At 42.7% G+C, this 17,191-nt stretch overlaps 1 long non-coding RNA gene across 1 annotated transcript; it reads right to left on the minus strand.

Annotated features, from left to right (window-relative positions):
• Nucleotides 1-275: 275 nt before the first annotated feature.
• Nucleotides 276-2,023, minus strand: LOC306812321. Its single transcript, XR_013776842.1, has 3 exons — nt 1,731-2,023; nt 690-807; nt 276-377 (listed from the first exon to the last, which is right to left on the minus strand). It is a non-coding gene; the product is annotated as an uncharacterized lncRNA (long non-coding RNA).
• Nucleotides 2,024-17,191: the final 15,168 nt, after the last annotated feature.

The following is a 17,191-nucleotide window of genomic DNA, read 5'->3' on the forward strand; positions in this document are numbered from 1 at the left end:
GAGGTGTTAGGGCTGGGTTGGACTCAGTCTTGAAGGTCTCTTCCAACCTGGTGATTCTGTGATTTCTGTGAATTTTCAGCCTCTCAGAGCTCCCCACAGGAGCTTTTTCCATCTGCACAGAGGCAGAGCTCCTTGCTGGACACCTGCAGGCACAACCTGCTTTCAGAGATTCCCTGATTAACTTCAGAGCAGGCTGCAAAAACCTGAGGAGAAGCCTGAGATCAGATGGTTCACAGATTATGAGAGTAGAAACAAAAATAACTTGTCTTGTTTGTTGTGTTCAACTCACCTGGCAGGCTGAGAGGTTTCCCTGAGCAGTCAGTTCATTGGCAGTTCCCAGGGGGCATTTCCTTGGAGCTGCTCGGCCTCCAGGGCAGCTGGATCAAAAATGATGATGTTATAAAATTAAATTCTTTTATTCCTTTTGAGTTCCAACCCCAATCAGCCAATGTAGGAGTTGTGTAAATGCAAGAACATCCCCCTTCTCTCACTGCTCAAAAAGTTTTTAAGCCACAGAACCATGGATTTTAACCCAAATACAGTGATTTTCCTGATTATTCACATATTAAAAATTTACATTATATTGGGTTTTTTTGTGCCTCACCTCCAGCCCTGCATTCCAACCCCCAGAATGTTCAGAATGTCAGATTTCCTGAGTGTTTAACTCTCTTTTTTTTCAGGGGACTTACTAGAATCCTGCTGGGCACTCCAGGCAGTTGCCAGCTGTGTAATAATAGCCAGGTTTGCAGTCTATGAGGCACTGGCTCTGGCAGTCCAGGCTGCAGTCAGCTGAGAGGGAAGAGACACCTGAAAAAAAAAAAAAAAATCAAATAAATTTAAGGTACAATTAACAAATATTCAAGACTCCAAGCTAAACAGCCACTTATTATCACCCCATGATGCAATATCACTGCCTGGTATCACACTGGATAAAATTAAGAAAAGTTTCAAATCTGCTCCCTTACAGATTTCTTAGTAAATTTTCTAAGCCCAAAATTCTGGGGGAAACCCCAGTTTCAGATGTTTTATCTCAAACTAAATCATTTACCTCTGGAAAAGGCAACTCTTCTATGACTTTCTCAGCTTTAGGAAAAATCTTGTTTTGTGTGCCTGGAAGTTGAAAGCCTCAGCAAACAGCACAGATGGAAAGGGCCAAGGGATAAAGGAGGTGCTGTGTGTTTTGTAATTTCAGAATTTCAACCAAATATTGCTTTGTCTTTTCTATTTCAAATGCTAAATCCACACAGTAAAGGCAAATTTACCCATCTCTCTTAAGAAATCTCCTGACATCACATTCAGTGAGAGGAAGGTGAAAAATTCTTCAAAAAGAAGAAAATGCTTGAAAGCTGAACAGAAAAATCTGAACAAACACTGAATTATCTTCCTTTTTGCATTTCTTACTATCAGATTCAGATTCTGTCATGCCTCTATCCCAATGAATTGCTTTGGGTTCCTAAAAAGATTGTGAAGCCACACTTTATGACCAAAATAAGCTAAAAATTGCCATCATTAATGCTGTCTAGCTTTGAGAAGGAAACAACATCAACAACAATTGAAAACAAAACAAAATCTCAAACAAAACAAACCAGAACGAAATAAAAACAACAAAACCAAACCATCAAACAAACACAAAAGCACAACAACAATCCAACAAAAAAATAAATAGCAAACCAACAAAATACCAGCAAAACAAATCAAAAAATGAAGTTTTTTTTACACAAGTCACTCACCTCTGAGGAAGGTTGTCAGGCTCCAGAGGAAAATCAACCAACTCAAAACCTGAGCCATGGGAGATTGGGAGCAGTTCCTAAAAAAAAGAAAAGCTCAGAGCTTCTGATTAAAATGTTTCTTGGGCAGCTGGGGCTGCCTCAGTGCAGGCTCAGGGTAACCCAACCCCTTCCAGGTAATCACTTTCCAACCAGCCCAAATGAAATGGAAACCGAGCTGCAGAAAGAGGAGATGGACAAAGGGCTCACCCCGGGGGAGGGTTTTAACCTGCCAAGTTTAAAACGAGAGAAAACTCATTTAAACAGGAGATAACGATCACCCCTGGAGCACCCACGGGGAAAAGTGAAAGTGCATTTGTCAGCATCTCACAGATCTGTGTGGCTGCCCAAAATCACCTGAGGAAAGGGCCCTGCAGGGTCACAGGTGGCTTTTTTTCCTTCCACACCCAGTGAAACACTGCAGGTGAAGCACTCCCTGTTTCCCAGCTGTTTGTTCTGCATTTTGAGGTTTTCCCTGCAAGCTGAGCTCCTATTAAAGCAGGATTTTCCCTTGGAGTGTTCACTGTTCACTCATTTTCCCCTTTCTGATCATCTGATGATGCTGGGCACTGGGAGGAAGGAGCTCTTGTAAGTTTTGTGGAATCCCAGAATGGTTTGGTTTGGAAGGGAAATTAAAGATCAGCCCCACCCCACACCTCCCACTGTCCCAAACTGCTCCAAATTTCATCCAGCCTGGCCTTGGGCACTGCCAGGGATCCAGGGGCAGCCTCAGCTGCCCTGGGAATTCCATCCCAGCCCCTCACCACCCTCACAGGGAGGAATTTCTTCCCAATATCCTATCTAAACCTTCTCCCTTCCACTCTGAAGCTGTTCCCCCTTGTCTGATGACTTCTGACCTTTAGAATTTGGAGCAAAACATGAATGGTGCATTATCCTTGAACTGTCCAAGTCCCCTGGTGCAGGTGGTAGAGAACATTTCCAGGCAGGAGGGAGGAGAAGCTCTGACCATCACATCATGTCCACACCTCTCTTCCCACCCAGCAAAGCACCATCTGTTGCACTTTTAAAAGTCTTCAATTAAACTCCTCCAGCAGAACTCAGATGTGTCTTTTCTTCCTATTGTACAGCTATTCCTGAAAATCTCTGCAATTATCTTTTATTACAGGCAAGAATTGCCAATTAAAACCTAATCAGCACAGTGTAAAGGCAGGCACCAGGCCAAGTGCTTCTGATTTTCTTCTCGTTTTCGACCTGCCTGTCCCTTGTACTTGAGGAAGTTCACAAAGGATGGGAGATGCAAGAGGCAGAGGAGATAAGAGGAAGGGTTTGATTTGCTTTCTCTGGTTTCCAGTTCCCCAATTAACTATGGAATACTCAGATTTATGCAGAGATAGCTCAGGGGTCAGATTCCCTCCTGTTGCACTGCAGAGTTCTCAGATCTGTGCAGAGAGAATTCACAGGTCACATTCCCTCCTGTGGCACTTACTGGGGCGTGGGGAAGGCTCAGCTGTTTAATTGTGGGCTCATTTGAGGGATTAAATGCTGGTTTGTCCTTCCTCTGATCAGCCACTGGAGCTCTGCGGGGCCCTGACTTGGATATCACACCCTTATCTGGGGTAACACCCCAAGGAATTCCCAATTCCCAGCACAAAACCTCTCACAGCAGGTCCTGATCCTCTTCATCCACATCCATTTTGAACCTTCCCACTTCCAGTGAAGTCAGCAGCAAAAAATCTGCCCTGATTGCTTCTCCTCAAGCACAGAATCCAAGCCCTGAGAGGCAGCAGTGACCTGGGACTCACTCCAGGATTTTGGGATTTGCTTCCACACAGTAGCAACATTCATCCCTAACATCCCTAACCCCTCCACTTCACACTTTCCCTTCCTGGCTATAAAGAAAAGCTGCTCTGATTTCATCCTCTTCTGTCTGCAAACAAATGGACACAAATTGAATTATAAATCGATCCACAGGGATGGAATGTGGCTCCAGCAAGGAAAATAAATTGGAATGTCTTCTCCTCCATGCAGGTGCTGGAGGATGACCAAGGATCAGCATATTCATCCCTCTGGGATACAAATAGCTCAGCTCCCAGCACTGACACACTCATCTCTCCTCTGGATATTGCTCCTGCTGCCCTGTCTGGAAAGCTCTGACTTTTCCTGAATTCTTTGATCAATCATAAAGGAACCAGGTAGCTCTGAAATTTTGGAATCCTTCACCATTTTTCTTGATTTGACCCCCCCCCCCCAAAAAAAAAATCATTCTGTTCAGCTCAGTGGCATCTCCTGGGTATGGAACCAGCAGCACTCCAAGGGCAGGAAATCCTCAGAGCAAGAATTTTGGGTTTGAGCACACTGGAAGGGACAGGAATGACCTGGAACTTCACAGGGAGCTCCAATCACTCATCCTGAAATTGGTTTCCATTTCCACACAGGCAATTTCCCTCAGCCATCAAACCTGATAAAATATCCCTTTCCTAAATGAAAAATATGCAAATGCCCCAAATTGCACATCTCATTTCACCCACAGCAAGTGTGGAGGTGAAAAGGGGAAGTGGGGAAAGGACAGAGACAGCTCAAAACTGGGGGAAAAGCAGCAGCTGGAAATCCCATTGGGAATGATTTCATTGCTTGTTTGTATAGAAAGAAATTTCAGCAGCACCAGCAGCTCACAGAGGTTTCAAAACAAAAGGAAAAATCTGTGGTTTGGAATCCAAAATTCTTGTGCACCAGCAGGAAGGACATTTCAACTTCAAGCCACCCCTATGAAATTACAGGAATGGCAGTGATGGGTGAGGGTGGAGCCTCCCCTCCTTGGCTTCCCTCTCACTTTTCCTCCTTTTTTCATTCTTTTTATTACACAGACAGATTTCTGCGATTAATACATTAAAATTCCCCCTTTAAGGCTGCAAAGACAGGACTACATCTTTCCTGCAGACATTTGTATAAATACACACCCCCCTCATAAAAAAATAACTCTGCAAGCTAATGACGCCTAAAAACACACTGATAATTCACTGTGGGATTTTGGGCAGCTCCAGTGCTTCCCATATATTCACCCCAATGACCTGGAGAGAAAAAAAAAGTGAAAATATCACAATATAACACCATTTATCAATGCAAAACCCTCCAGATTTTCTGAGAGGTGCTGCAGTGATACAGAGGCCACTTTGCTTTTGGGCAGTCCTAGAGGAACTTGGGAAAAGAGAACAAAAAAAAAAAAAAGCAGATTTAACATGGAAAAAATAAAAATCAGGGATGTTTTGGGTTGGAAAAGACCTGAGAGATCATTTGGTTTCAAACCCTTGACCTGAGGGTGGCATGAGCAGGATGCCAACACACACCCAAGATGTAACTGGAAGTTTTTCCCCTTCTGGAATAAACTGCAGCAGTGTAAAATCCCAGCACAGCTTTATTACTCAAGTTAAACTCATCCTTACTAAGCTTACACAGTTAAATACTGAATTTGCAAAGGCAATACATGATGGAGAGGAAAAATAAATGGCGCAACACAGAAAGCCAGAGCTTCAGGAAAATTCAGATAAAGATGAAGCTGAGCTTTCTCCAGCAGCACAGCATGGAAAACTGATGGAAATGGAGAGGGAAAAAAAAAACAAAAACGGGGGGAATTGTAGATCCAGAGAATCCAACAGCAAAACATTCCTGGATTTCCACAGGGCTAAGGTTTGACACAACACTGATATAACCTCTATCAGATGTATTCACATGAAACCCAGCTTTGACAGAGCGTGGTGCAACACACAAGAAATAAAATTTGCTGTAGCACCAAACCCTCCCAGCAGGGAAATGCAGCAGAGAGTGACAGAGGCACTCAGGGCAGAGCTGAGCCAGCCCCAGGTGCTCACAGCTCCAGCACCAAAAGCTGCTAACAGCTCTCATTAATCCCTCTCAGACAGCAAAGTCTCCCTCGGTTTGTTTCACACCTGTTGATGGATCAATTCTGCCTCCTGCCCCACTGCAAATCGAGCTTTGTTAAACACTCCAAGTGCTGTTCGTGATGCCAGAGCATTTATCCCGTTTGGCTCTGAGCAGGGGGAGCAGAAAATTCTTCTTCTCTGAAAAAGAGACAATGAAAACCCTCCTTTTCTGAAAAAAAGATAATAAAAATTCTTCTTCTTTGAGATGGGCAAACCAGACTGACTCTTCCTTGATGCAGCCTCAAAATTTGGATTTTCCTCTGCTAAAGCTGAAACACAGCCAAGGGTTGTCCCTGGATGTTGTCACAGGCAACACTTCCAAAATTTTATAAATCCCACTTCAACACAGGATGTATTTCTGTTGGTGTCACCTGCACCCCAAGAAGATTCAAGCAACTTTTATTGAACTCATCATGTAATTATACTGCAATTAATGAAAACTGCACCAAGACACTGCTGAAAATCTCAAATTTCTTCCTATTATCCTTCATGAGGAAGGCAGGAAAATGCAGTCCCTTTTGATCCCTGCTGCCCATAACCATTCACATCCAGTTGTGCCCAGCAGCAATTATAATTCTTGGTGTCTTCCAGCTCCTGTGTCTGACTGGCATCCCTGATTTGCTGTCAAAAAGCACATCTGAAATCTGAAATCCCCCAAAAACCATATTTATCCCCCTGAGCTTTCCAGCAGTGGGAGCTGAGGGCAGCATCAGCTGGTTTGTGCATCAGTGGAAAGTAAATAAATAGGCAATAATGGGATCATTGATGTTGGATCCACACTAGTGATGTTGAATCCCCCACTACAGCAGGAGGATTGGATCATAAAATCTTCAAAAAAACAGAAACAGGGCCAGTGCTTCGCTCCCAAACTAAGCTGGTGCTGAAAGAGCTGGAGGAAGCAAGGGAAATGTGCAGAGGGTTTGCCAAAGGGAACAAGGGAGGCATTTTTTGGGCATGGAGAGTGATAAACTGGGCTGGCTCCAGCTCTGCTGTCTGCCAGGACAGCCCAGGCTGGAATGAGAGCAGCAGCACAGCCAACATTTTGGAGATCAAGCACAGGGATTCCTGCAGCTTCTTGATAAAACCTCTCAATCCCTGCTCAGACCCTGTGGCCAGGGGTTTGCTTCTCCCTGAGCAGCCTCCAAAGACCCAAATCCTTTGCTTCTCCTGTCTAAGCTGAGGCTTGGGAATTCCCTGGGATGAGCACTGGGATTGTGACAGGCAGCAGTGGCCAGGTCTGACACAGGGCACAGCAAAACCAGCAGTGCTGGAGGGCACCTCCAAACCTGGCACAGCTCAGCATCCAGGAAAGGCTGAACTGACCAAGCCAGCTGAAATACCAGATGAGAATCCTGGACACCAGGATTGATCCCTTCTCAGCTCCTGTCAGGCTGGGATAATAAACCACATCGTGTCACTGAAGGGGTTCCTGCTCATTTATTCCCCCTTTAATATTTACATCCCAGAGTATTCTGTTACTGGTGTTAGCAATAAACCAAATTTATGGGATGGAACCCTGGCCTGGTTTGAAAGACAGGTGTCTGCTAAGGTAGGAGCCTCTCTTTGAAATGAAGAATGTAAAACTTCTCCCTCTAATTATATTTAATTAATTAATTAATTAAAATTATAATAATAATTTTGAAATTAACGGACTCTCAGGCAAAGATATGGGAAATAGAAATAACAATTCTTTACTAGGAAAATTAAAATAGAAATGCAGTATTACAAAGAACAATCCCAAAGCACTGCCAGAGTCAGAATCCAAGCTGACACCCGTCAGTCAGTCAGGGTGGTGGCAGCAGTCCCATTCCATGGTGCAGCATCCTCCTGCAGTGGCAGATGTGGTTCAGCTGGAGCAGTGCTCCTGGAGAAGGTGCAGTTTCCTCTGAAGGTCCAGGGATGATGTGGAAAGGTCTGGCTTTCCTCTGGAATCCAGTGGAAAGAAGGTGCCTTGGTGTCCAAAATCTCAGTTTTTATCTGGGTAGGAAAGGCTTGGCTCCTCCCCTGGCTGGAGCATCTCCCAGTGGGATGATGGAATTTTATCAGCCGTGCCCTGGGACTCAATGGCCATGAACAGGAGATATCTCCTGGAGGGAGGATGGGCTGTGGGAAAGATAAAGATGATTGTCCCAGCTGGTTTAAAGATGGCCCATTAGCAGCTAATGTGTGCCAGGAGATAAAGATCACTGCCACACCCAGTTTTTAACAATGGCCCATTAACAGGTGATACCTCCTGGATGAAGGGTGGGTCATGGGAAAGATAAAGATGATTGTCCCAGCTGGTTTAAAGATGGCCCATTGACAGTAGATATCTCCCACAGTGATAAGGGTCACTGCCCCACCTGGTTTAATAGATGGGAATAGAATAAACACTTTTGGTCACATCTTGTATTGCAACCTAAAACAAACCCCCATCCCCAGCTTCAAATAAAGGAGTATTCCCCAACCTTTTGAAAAGAAAACAAAAAAACCCTTTAAATTTTGTTGCAGAACCCTAGCGTGGAATGGGAGGATTATTTTGGCTTGGCTTTTATTTTCAAAGAATAAAAAGTTGCTCATGTGGAAAACTGGAGCAGAAGAATAAGTGAAACACCCCCAAAACTGACCCTTGAGAAGTTCTTCAGCCTGAATTTTAGAAAAAAATGAAAGGAATTAGATCTACACAGTTATTCTACTTCCATCACAAGAGATATTTGCATGCTGCAGTGCCCAGATGGATTCGACCCATGGGGAGGGAAAAATGGGAAAAATAAAGAGCAGGGGTATAAAAAAAACATGGATCCATTTTACCCAAATTCATCAGGCATCTGTAAATGCAGAGGTTTTATGCACTGCTGAAAGAAAATTTCAGTTGTAGGGAAGGATTTTTACCTGTGTGCGGATTCTCATAGCCTGGCTCCAGTGGGCTGCATTTTAATCAGAAATAATAGGGGAAAAAATTGAAATAAATCTGGAAATACCACCCTGGAAAATAGATATGGATTATGTCTGTAAATTCGTCTCTTCTCTACAGGACTAGAAAGAGGTACAGAAGATAATCCAGGAAAATGTGGCCACTTTTTAGGAATACCCAAGAATGGAATAGGGATGGAGCAGGAATACCAGGCTGAATATATGACATCCAGGGTGTTGTTTCTTGTCCCAACAGAGGGTTGGAACCCCAGGAGGGTCTGAAGTCTGTAAATACCAACAGGAACTGTACCTTTGATTTAATCACAGAAATTTCAGGTTAGAAAAGACCTCACAGAGCATCGAGTCCTCAACCTCAAAACACAAAAAAACCCCTCACCTCACCCAAAAACTGGACTCCAGATAACCCAACCCATTTCACAGACTGATAAATTAGCACAGAGTGCAGAAATATCAGGAGTTTAAAGGCTCCAACCAGCATCAGATCTGCTTTTGAGAGACCCTGCTCTGCATTTTATTGGCAAACCAAACTGCTGTCACAGCAGAAAAGGAGAGGTAGCTGCTGACTCCAACAAAATTGCACTTTAATTTCAAAGTGCCCCCCGCCACTGACATTATTTATTTGCCTCATTTCTTAATTAATAAAATCACAGGAGTAAGAACAAAACAAAGGCATCAGCATAACCAGCACAGATTTAAATATAGCTTTGAGTGTGGCACTGACCCTTCAAAAACACCTCTCCTTGCAGGGGACAGAAAAGTTGAAAGCCTCATACATCCTCTCAAAACCAGGATCAATTCTGTCAGCCAGCAGCAGCAGAAGTAACTCTTTTTAAGCCCTGCCAAGACCTTGCAGAAGATTTTAGCAGGGAAATTGGTCTGTGGCAGAAGTCTCCAAGGCCAAGCTGGCAGCTTAAGAGGCAGAGTCTAGAAAGAGGAAAAGCCTGAAGTGAGTGCCAGCAATAGAATATGAAATGATTGAAAGGAGTTCTGGACAAGAGGAAAAAAAAAAAAAAAAGTCTTTCAAAACATCAGGCTGGTAATTTATCAAAAGCTGCAAGTGTTGTAGTGAGGGAGCTCACATAACCCATCAGAGGCACTTAATGATCTCTCCCTCTCTTCATCCCCAAGTCCTGACAAAAGGGATGTTTCCAGGGGGATGCTCAGATCCAGATGAAAGCAGTGAGTGCCTCTGGCAGGACAGGAGACATGAAACCAGCGTGTCCATCCTGGAGGAAAAAATTCAGGCTAGCTGGAGCCCACCAGGAATTCATTTGAAAGCTGAAAATATTTAATATTTTCACAATGTCTAACTGCAACTAAAGGGCATTTATTAAAACTGAATTCCTGTCAGGAAGCACTGTCTTTATAAAACAATATGATCCTGATTTCAGGGGTTTGTGGCTTGGACTCAGCCCTGAACAAAGCTGCTTGGATGTTTATTTATCCCTGGAAATTTTATAGAGCCAGCATTGTACAAGTACAGCTTGAATTGGAGGTGCCTGGCATCCACTAGAATTGCAGGAGAAAATAAGCAGGGAAAAAAAAAAAAAAAGTGTTAAATCCACATTCCTGATTTATTCTCCTCAGCGTGCCCAAAAATCATTATTTCTCATTTCCAAGCTTAAACACTTGAGCAGCCTCTTTATCTCACTTTTACCTGCTCCAAGAGTGTCAGGAAGCTTTAGCAATTATAAAAAAAACACTTGAAATCCTAAAGATTGGCCCAGTCATGCTGACTCCATTCTTCCAAGCATCTTTCAGATCCCTTTTTCCACTGCAATATCTTCTGTCAGTTGAGTTTCTGGAGCTCACCCCTATTTCCAGGAGGAATTTTAACACAGGCACCAGGGCTGAAGAGATGAAACTTCTTCCCTCACTGTAGAGAAATCTCTAAAGCTATTGTTAAAATCCCCTATTCCTTGGAATAAAGGCCATGCTCCATATAATGGGGTTTTTTCTGTGCTGGTGAGTCACTGTCGCTCAGCAAGCAGCACTAAAAAGTTCATTTAAGTTTTTTTTTTTCCCTTAAAGATCTACTTTACAGGCTTAAAAAAAAAAAAAAAAAAATTAAAGGAAGAGATTTAAACAGGGGACACATCTCTGAGTGGCAGCATTTCTAATGGACAAAGCTCTGGAAAATTCTGCCAAGTGAGACATGACCAAAAAATCTCAGTTTCTGAATTCTGGTGCTTCTCACTGAACATTTCTTACTTTTTTTTTCTTCTTTTTTTTTTTTTTTTTTTTTTTTTTTTTTTTTTTTTTTTTTTTTTTTTTTTCCCTTAATTTAACAGTAGTAAAAATCAAGATCAGAGGGAGGGCACAACATTTCAGCAGATTCTCAGAGCTGTTTTTATATTTATTTACAAATGATATTTATTATTTATATATTATATTTATTTACAAACTCTCCTGTCACCCAGTGTATTCCCCACAGAAAATCCTCGTGAGTCAGGGCACCAAATGTGTTTCACACCTGGGATACTGAGGCAGATTTGATGCAAATACATCAAGGAAAAGCTTTTTGGGAGCTTTTATTCTGTGCTAATCCAGGTACTCACCCAACCCTTTGGGCACCTGCAATATCCTGGGAAATAAATCAAGTTTCCAGCTGGTTTGAAAAGCAACCTGGATTTGGTTTCTGCTCCACTTCTGCCCAGTTCCCTTCCAGAAGTGGCAGTGCCTTAGGATGCAGCATTAAAAGCTTTTCCAGACCCTCCTTTAGTGCCTTGCCTAAGGCCAAAAAAGAATTTAAAGCACAGGAGGGACCAGAACTCCCAAATTTTAAAACCTCCTGCTCCACCTGAAGAAAACATTTTCTGTAAGCACCCAGTTCAAGCTGCTGTTTCACCACAGAACTTGAGATTCAAGCAGATATTTCCCCATTAACTCCTTCAAGAAAAGCAATTTCTATCCAGCCAGGAAGTTTGGAAGGATTTTTGGTTATTCACATCCAGGCAGTGAATTTGGAAGGATTTTTGGTTATTGCCATCCAGCCAATAAATTTGGAAGGATTGTTGGTTATTCCCAGCCAGTAAGTAAATTTGGATGGATTGTTGGTTATTTCTATCCAGACAGTAAATTTGGAAGGATTGTTGGTTATTCCCATCCAGCAAACCTGGGAATAGCCCCAAAGTGGCCCCTCCCAGTGAATATTTAATCCACACAAATGTTGCATTTCAGATCCTTGTCCATGTGCTCCTTCAGGTCAGTGCAAAATATAAAGAAAACCATCCAGCCCCAGGTTCAAACACTGCAGGAACAGTGAACTCAGTTTTAAACATCTGGACTCTGGATTACATCCTGATCTGCAAGGGAGTGATAAATCCTCCTATTTACCCCCTCTGGATGCTCTCCCATTTCCCCTCCTTCTCCAGGCACTCAAGTTGCAAATATCCCCCCAAAATATTCCTTAATCAATTTATAATCAGCAGCCAAGTGTCCTGTAGATCTTCATTTGGGTCAGGCCACCCCAACCCAGGTCTTGTTGCACCCACACCTGGAGAAAACTGCTTTATTCCTTTCCAAACCCAAGGCTTGTGAAGCAGCACAGGGAGGGTTTTTTTTGTGTTGTTTTTTGGTTTGTTTTTTTTTTTTTTTTAATCCCTGTTTAGCCTAGCATGAAATTGTCTTCCAGGTGGAGATGAATTCTGCAGCAGCTTCTCCCCTTGTTGGGTAATTTGCTGATAAGGGCATCCCCTTATCAGCAGTGTCACAACAGCTGTGGCACACCAGCCCTGTGCCACCCCTGTCACTGCACATCCCCTGCTCTGAGCATCTCAGGCAGAGCTCTCACTGCTCCTAAACCAACCAGACAGCTCCTCACATGGAGGGATGGCTGGCAGCTCCCTGACTGCTCCAGACAAAAGGTTTTGCTGTAAAAAAAAGCCTTTTTTTTTTGATTTTGTTGTCTGTCATTTCAGGTTTGCTGGATGATGCAAACTGAAGAGCTGCTTCTCACTAATCTGCTCTCTTTCCATTTTAAAATGCTTTTTTTTTTTGTTTGTTTTTTTCTTAGAAAAACAGAACCAGGCACCTTTTAGAAAAACTCATCTCTTTTACCAGGTGAACTAAACAATGGGATTTTTATAAAGTGAAGGATCTGTGTTTAATTTTGTACCTCTCAGTGCTGGGGCAGTGTTTAACCCCCAGCCAAGATTAGTTCCTTGTTCTACTGCAATTCCAATTTATAAGTTTCCCCCACACTTGTTGTTTTTCTTTGTCTCCACTCCTCATTTATCTTCATCTATCTTCATTCAGCTCCTTCTTTACACTTCTGCCATCCCTGTCTGTTCCCTTTTCCCCTGATCCTTGCTCCTTCCAGCCACCATCACTTTACTCTCATTTTCCTACAACTGGAACAATTTAAGGGTTTTTTTTACAGGAATCTCATCTCCCTTCTAGGAAATCACACAGCTGACTTTTAATTTGTTGATCATAATTTCTGCTGGACAAAGGCAGCAATGAATTTATTTCCTACACTTCAGGGTCACTTGGAGCTGTTCTTACCCATGGAAATTTTCTTTAGCACTTTGCAATTCTATTCTGGGCCAGGAATCCAATTTTACTTATTCTTCATCATGAGCAAAAATGGCAGGACTGAGCATTCAAGTCTTCTACATTAAGATATTTTTCATCAAAAGAAGCCCAAAAGTTACAGATGTGACTTCACCCTCACCTTGACCTTAAGTTGTCTGAAAATCTGAGCCCTGGAAGACTTACAAGTGATACAATTCTGCACAGAGACAAGCTCTTAGAGGAAGAAATGTCAGTCCCTAATAGCTGAGCTCACTTCAAATCATCCAACTTGCCTAGAAAGACTGTTTGACCAATTTCCAAGAATACCAATCACATGTTAGATTCTTTTACTGGAAATTCAAGGAAGAGAAAAGAGATTGCTTGGTGAAATGTCACCAAGTGAAAAGCATTTGGTAGGGAGAAAAAGGATTGAAACTTGTTTTCTCTTGATATTTATCCTTTTTGTTTACATCTGAAAAAATGAATGTCAATTCCACTTCAAAATCAAAGCACTTTGTATTTATGGTTTTTGTACTCTGTTTTCCACAAAGATATTCACAAAGAATTTTCTGTGAAAATGATGGTTTTCACTTCCATTGTTCTCCTGTCCCCATTGCAACAGAAAAGAGAGATAATTTCAAAGCCAGCTCTAAACAGAATTTGCATTCAGAGCATTTATTGCTTTAATTAATGTTTGCATATGGAATTTGGGACAGCAGCCCTCTTAGGGGACAGCTGCACTCACCAGCTGAGCAGCTGGGGGAGAAAGGCAAGGGGTCCCTTCTCATCTTATTCCACAGAAATTCCCACCCAAACCTCCTGAAATCAGGTCTGGAACTGCTCCCCAGGATGCAGTAGATGTGTCCATCCTGCACCATGGAGGATCACTTGGATCACTTGGATCTCTTGGATCTCTTGGCTGTTCTGTGCCTGCTGAGTTGGTTACCACTGGGTTTTTGTTGGCTCTTTTTTTAGTGGGGTTTGATGCCTTAAGTTTGAGCTTTCATATTTTCCATTTTCTGTATTAGTCTGTGATTCTGAGCTCCATAAAAAGTGTTGCATGTTCTCCTCCCAGCTCAGTCACACAAAACAATCCTTGTCCAGCCCCAGAGCCAAGGGCACACTGCAGCTCCAGCCCCAAAAAGTGCAAAGAGAGAGAATTGAGGAGAGAATCTGGGATGGAATCTGGGAGCTGGAATTGGACAATGAACCCCAAAATGAAAATGTATCAAAACTTATAAAAGTGTGAAACTCGTGACTCCGAGTCCATCTTGGGTGTAGCCACAGCCAGGCTCTTGCCCAAGAGCCTTTTAACAAATTCCTGCTTTATTCCTTTAACTCTGTCCAGCCTCTGATCCAGGTGTCTCTCTCTGGGCATCAGGTTCAACAATTCAGAGTTTCTGAGGCATTCAAACGCTGTCACATTTTTATTTTTAAATGTGCTTTCCACCCCCACTCAAAAATCAAGCAAAGACTGCCTGTGACTGAGCTTTTATTTGTTGTTGTTTTTATGAAGCAATTCCAGCTAACACTGAGCATTTCAACCAAATGTGAAATCTGACATCTCTCCCTGCTCCTCCAACCCCATCCTTCCCCTCATCCTTTTCAGGAGCTCTGCTAATGGCTCTGCTTTTGTCACAACCTTCAATTTAACAACAACCACCACCAAAAAGACCTTCGGGGGAAGAGCTTAATGCTTTAATTTGGGCTCATTTGAAAGAGTTCATTAGAGAGGAAGCACTTTGTGCCCGGTTTTGCAGCCCAGCCACCCTGCCAGGGGCTGGGATCAAGTAGGGACAGAATTAAGTGGCCCTGGGTCACCTCTGTCTTTGCAGACACTGGGGATGCTGCTGGCTCTCAGGGGAGCATGTGGAACAATAAAAATGCTTTTTTTTCCCCTCTTCTTTCACCTCTGGCAAGGGATGGATTACACAGGACAGCACCTCCAGAGAAGGGGTTGGGAGAAGAGCTGGGAAAAAAAAAGGAAGGATTTTTGTTTTCTGTTCTGTTCCAGTGCAGCAGGAAGGGAGCACTCAGGAGTTATCTGCTTGATGTTGCATTTCTCCACTGCAGAGCTGGAGTCCTGAGCAGTTTGTGATGGGTTGATGCTGCCCAAACCCCCAAAAATCATTGATTCATTTTCCTCTGCTATAGGTAAGCAAAAGAGAGGGAAAGAAAACTCATGGGGTGAGATAAGGATTAGGAGAAAACACTTCAAGGGCAAAACAGGCTCAAAACTTTAAAAGTTACAAAGAAAAAAAAATTATTAACAGAATTAAAAGATGATAATGAGAACTAAAATAAATCTTTAGATTAAATCTTTTAGATCTATTCTTCCCAGCCCTTTATTGCTTTCCACCAACAGTGCAGGGAGACAAAAATTGGGATTTTAGTCAGTTTGCCACAGCTTAATATCTTTCTTTAGTTCACTTAGAAAGAGGATTCTCCTTTGCTATTCCATGTGACAGTTTTACACAGATCTGTGAGTTTTTCTAGGGATTAAAGGGGATGGAGCAGAGTTCAGAGGTGAGCACACGATCACTGTCAGTGTGGGGTGAATTGGTGCTCAGGGTTTTAGGGGTCTGAGCCTCACTCCCAGCTCCAACACCCACTCCTGGCAGGAATTCAGGGTGAAGCCAGGCTGACATCTCTGCCCCAGCCTCACTCCAGGGGATTTTGGCCCCTCCTGAAGGTGTGCCAGCTCTGGAGCTGCAATCACTGACCAGAAATGATGCCAGTTTTTAGGGCAGCTTTATCTGAGTCTGTGATGGAAACCCCACACCAGGCTACAAATCCAGAAAAAAATTAAAGGAAATGTAACTATCCCAAAGCCCCAAGTCTCCCATCTCTCAGTCATGTTTCCCTGAGGTGTTTTTGTGCTTCTTTGGATGACATTTCAATTTTAAGTACAAAAAAAAACCCCAAACCCGTTCAACTTAACATTAAAAATACCTTCAGACCCAGCATAAACCAGAGGCCAGATCCCAAACAAAGGCATCAGCTGACATTCAACATCTCTACTAAATTCAAAAGTAAAAAAGGATATTGGGCAAATAAACCATGAAGGAAACAGCACTTTTAGTGCTGAGACAGAAAAGTTCAGCCTTGCCACAACCACTCAGTGTCAAAGGAGTCACAGGAGAAGCCAATTATCCCCAAAATTGTAGCAGGGGATCTCATCCCTTCTAAAAACAAGCAAGGAAATAATTTCCCACAATGGAAACAGATTTTCTTGGGGGAAACCAAAGGAACTGTTAAGAGTTGCAGCTGTACAGTTCTGGCTGTGCAGCAGAGAAATATCAGGTGCTCAGGCACAATCTTGAAACTGTTAATTACCCAGTTCTCTGAGCTGGAGAAAATTATCATTGTTAAAGAAAAGAAAACAAAGCAAAAACCACTCAAGTGCTTTTTTCTGCCACTGGACAAAAATTAGGGCACATGAAGAGAGAGCACTTGAGTTTTCAGTGTTCCATTCATAAATCCATAGTAAAATGAATATTTTACTTCTTAAATTTTGACTCCAAAAGCTTTTGTTCTGCAGGAATATTCACTCCTTCTGCCCCTCAGGAAGGCTTCAGGTCCGTGGAATTAAAGGAAAATTAAGAGGAGTCTTCTTCAAGGTGCTGGCAGCACCATCAGAGCTCAGCTCCTGTTGCATCATTTTTAATACTTGGAATTGGCAACAAAATGAAGTTTCTACAGAATCTGTATTTTATAGATCAACCTCAAGCCACAGAGGAAAGTTTTTGGGATATTTTTAAGGGTATCCAACATCTCTCCACTGGCAGTGCCTGGTGTTTGGAGTCATTGTCCCACAAGGAGAACAGTTGGAAACTTGACCCTTTTTAACCTGAATTTTAATGCTGCCCCAAAGCTGTCTGGCCTCCCTGAGCAGACGAAGAAATAAACAGAATATCCACTCTGAACCATTCCTACAAAGCAGAAACAAACCAATATTGTGACACAATTTTTAAATGCAAAACAATTGGTGAGGTTTAGCCAATAACCTGCTGAGTTATTTCCTTTTTTTTCCTCTTTGCAATGGTAGGAAATAGAGGGGCTGTGTCCAAGGGAACTTTGCCAGCACTGAAAAAGGAA

Source organism: Erithacus rubecula (genome assembly GCF_903797595.1).
Source record: "Erithacus rubecula genome assembly, chromosome: 25".
Lineage (NCBI taxonomy): Eukaryota > Metazoa > Chordata > Aves > Passeriformes > Muscicapidae > Erithacus > Erithacus rubecula.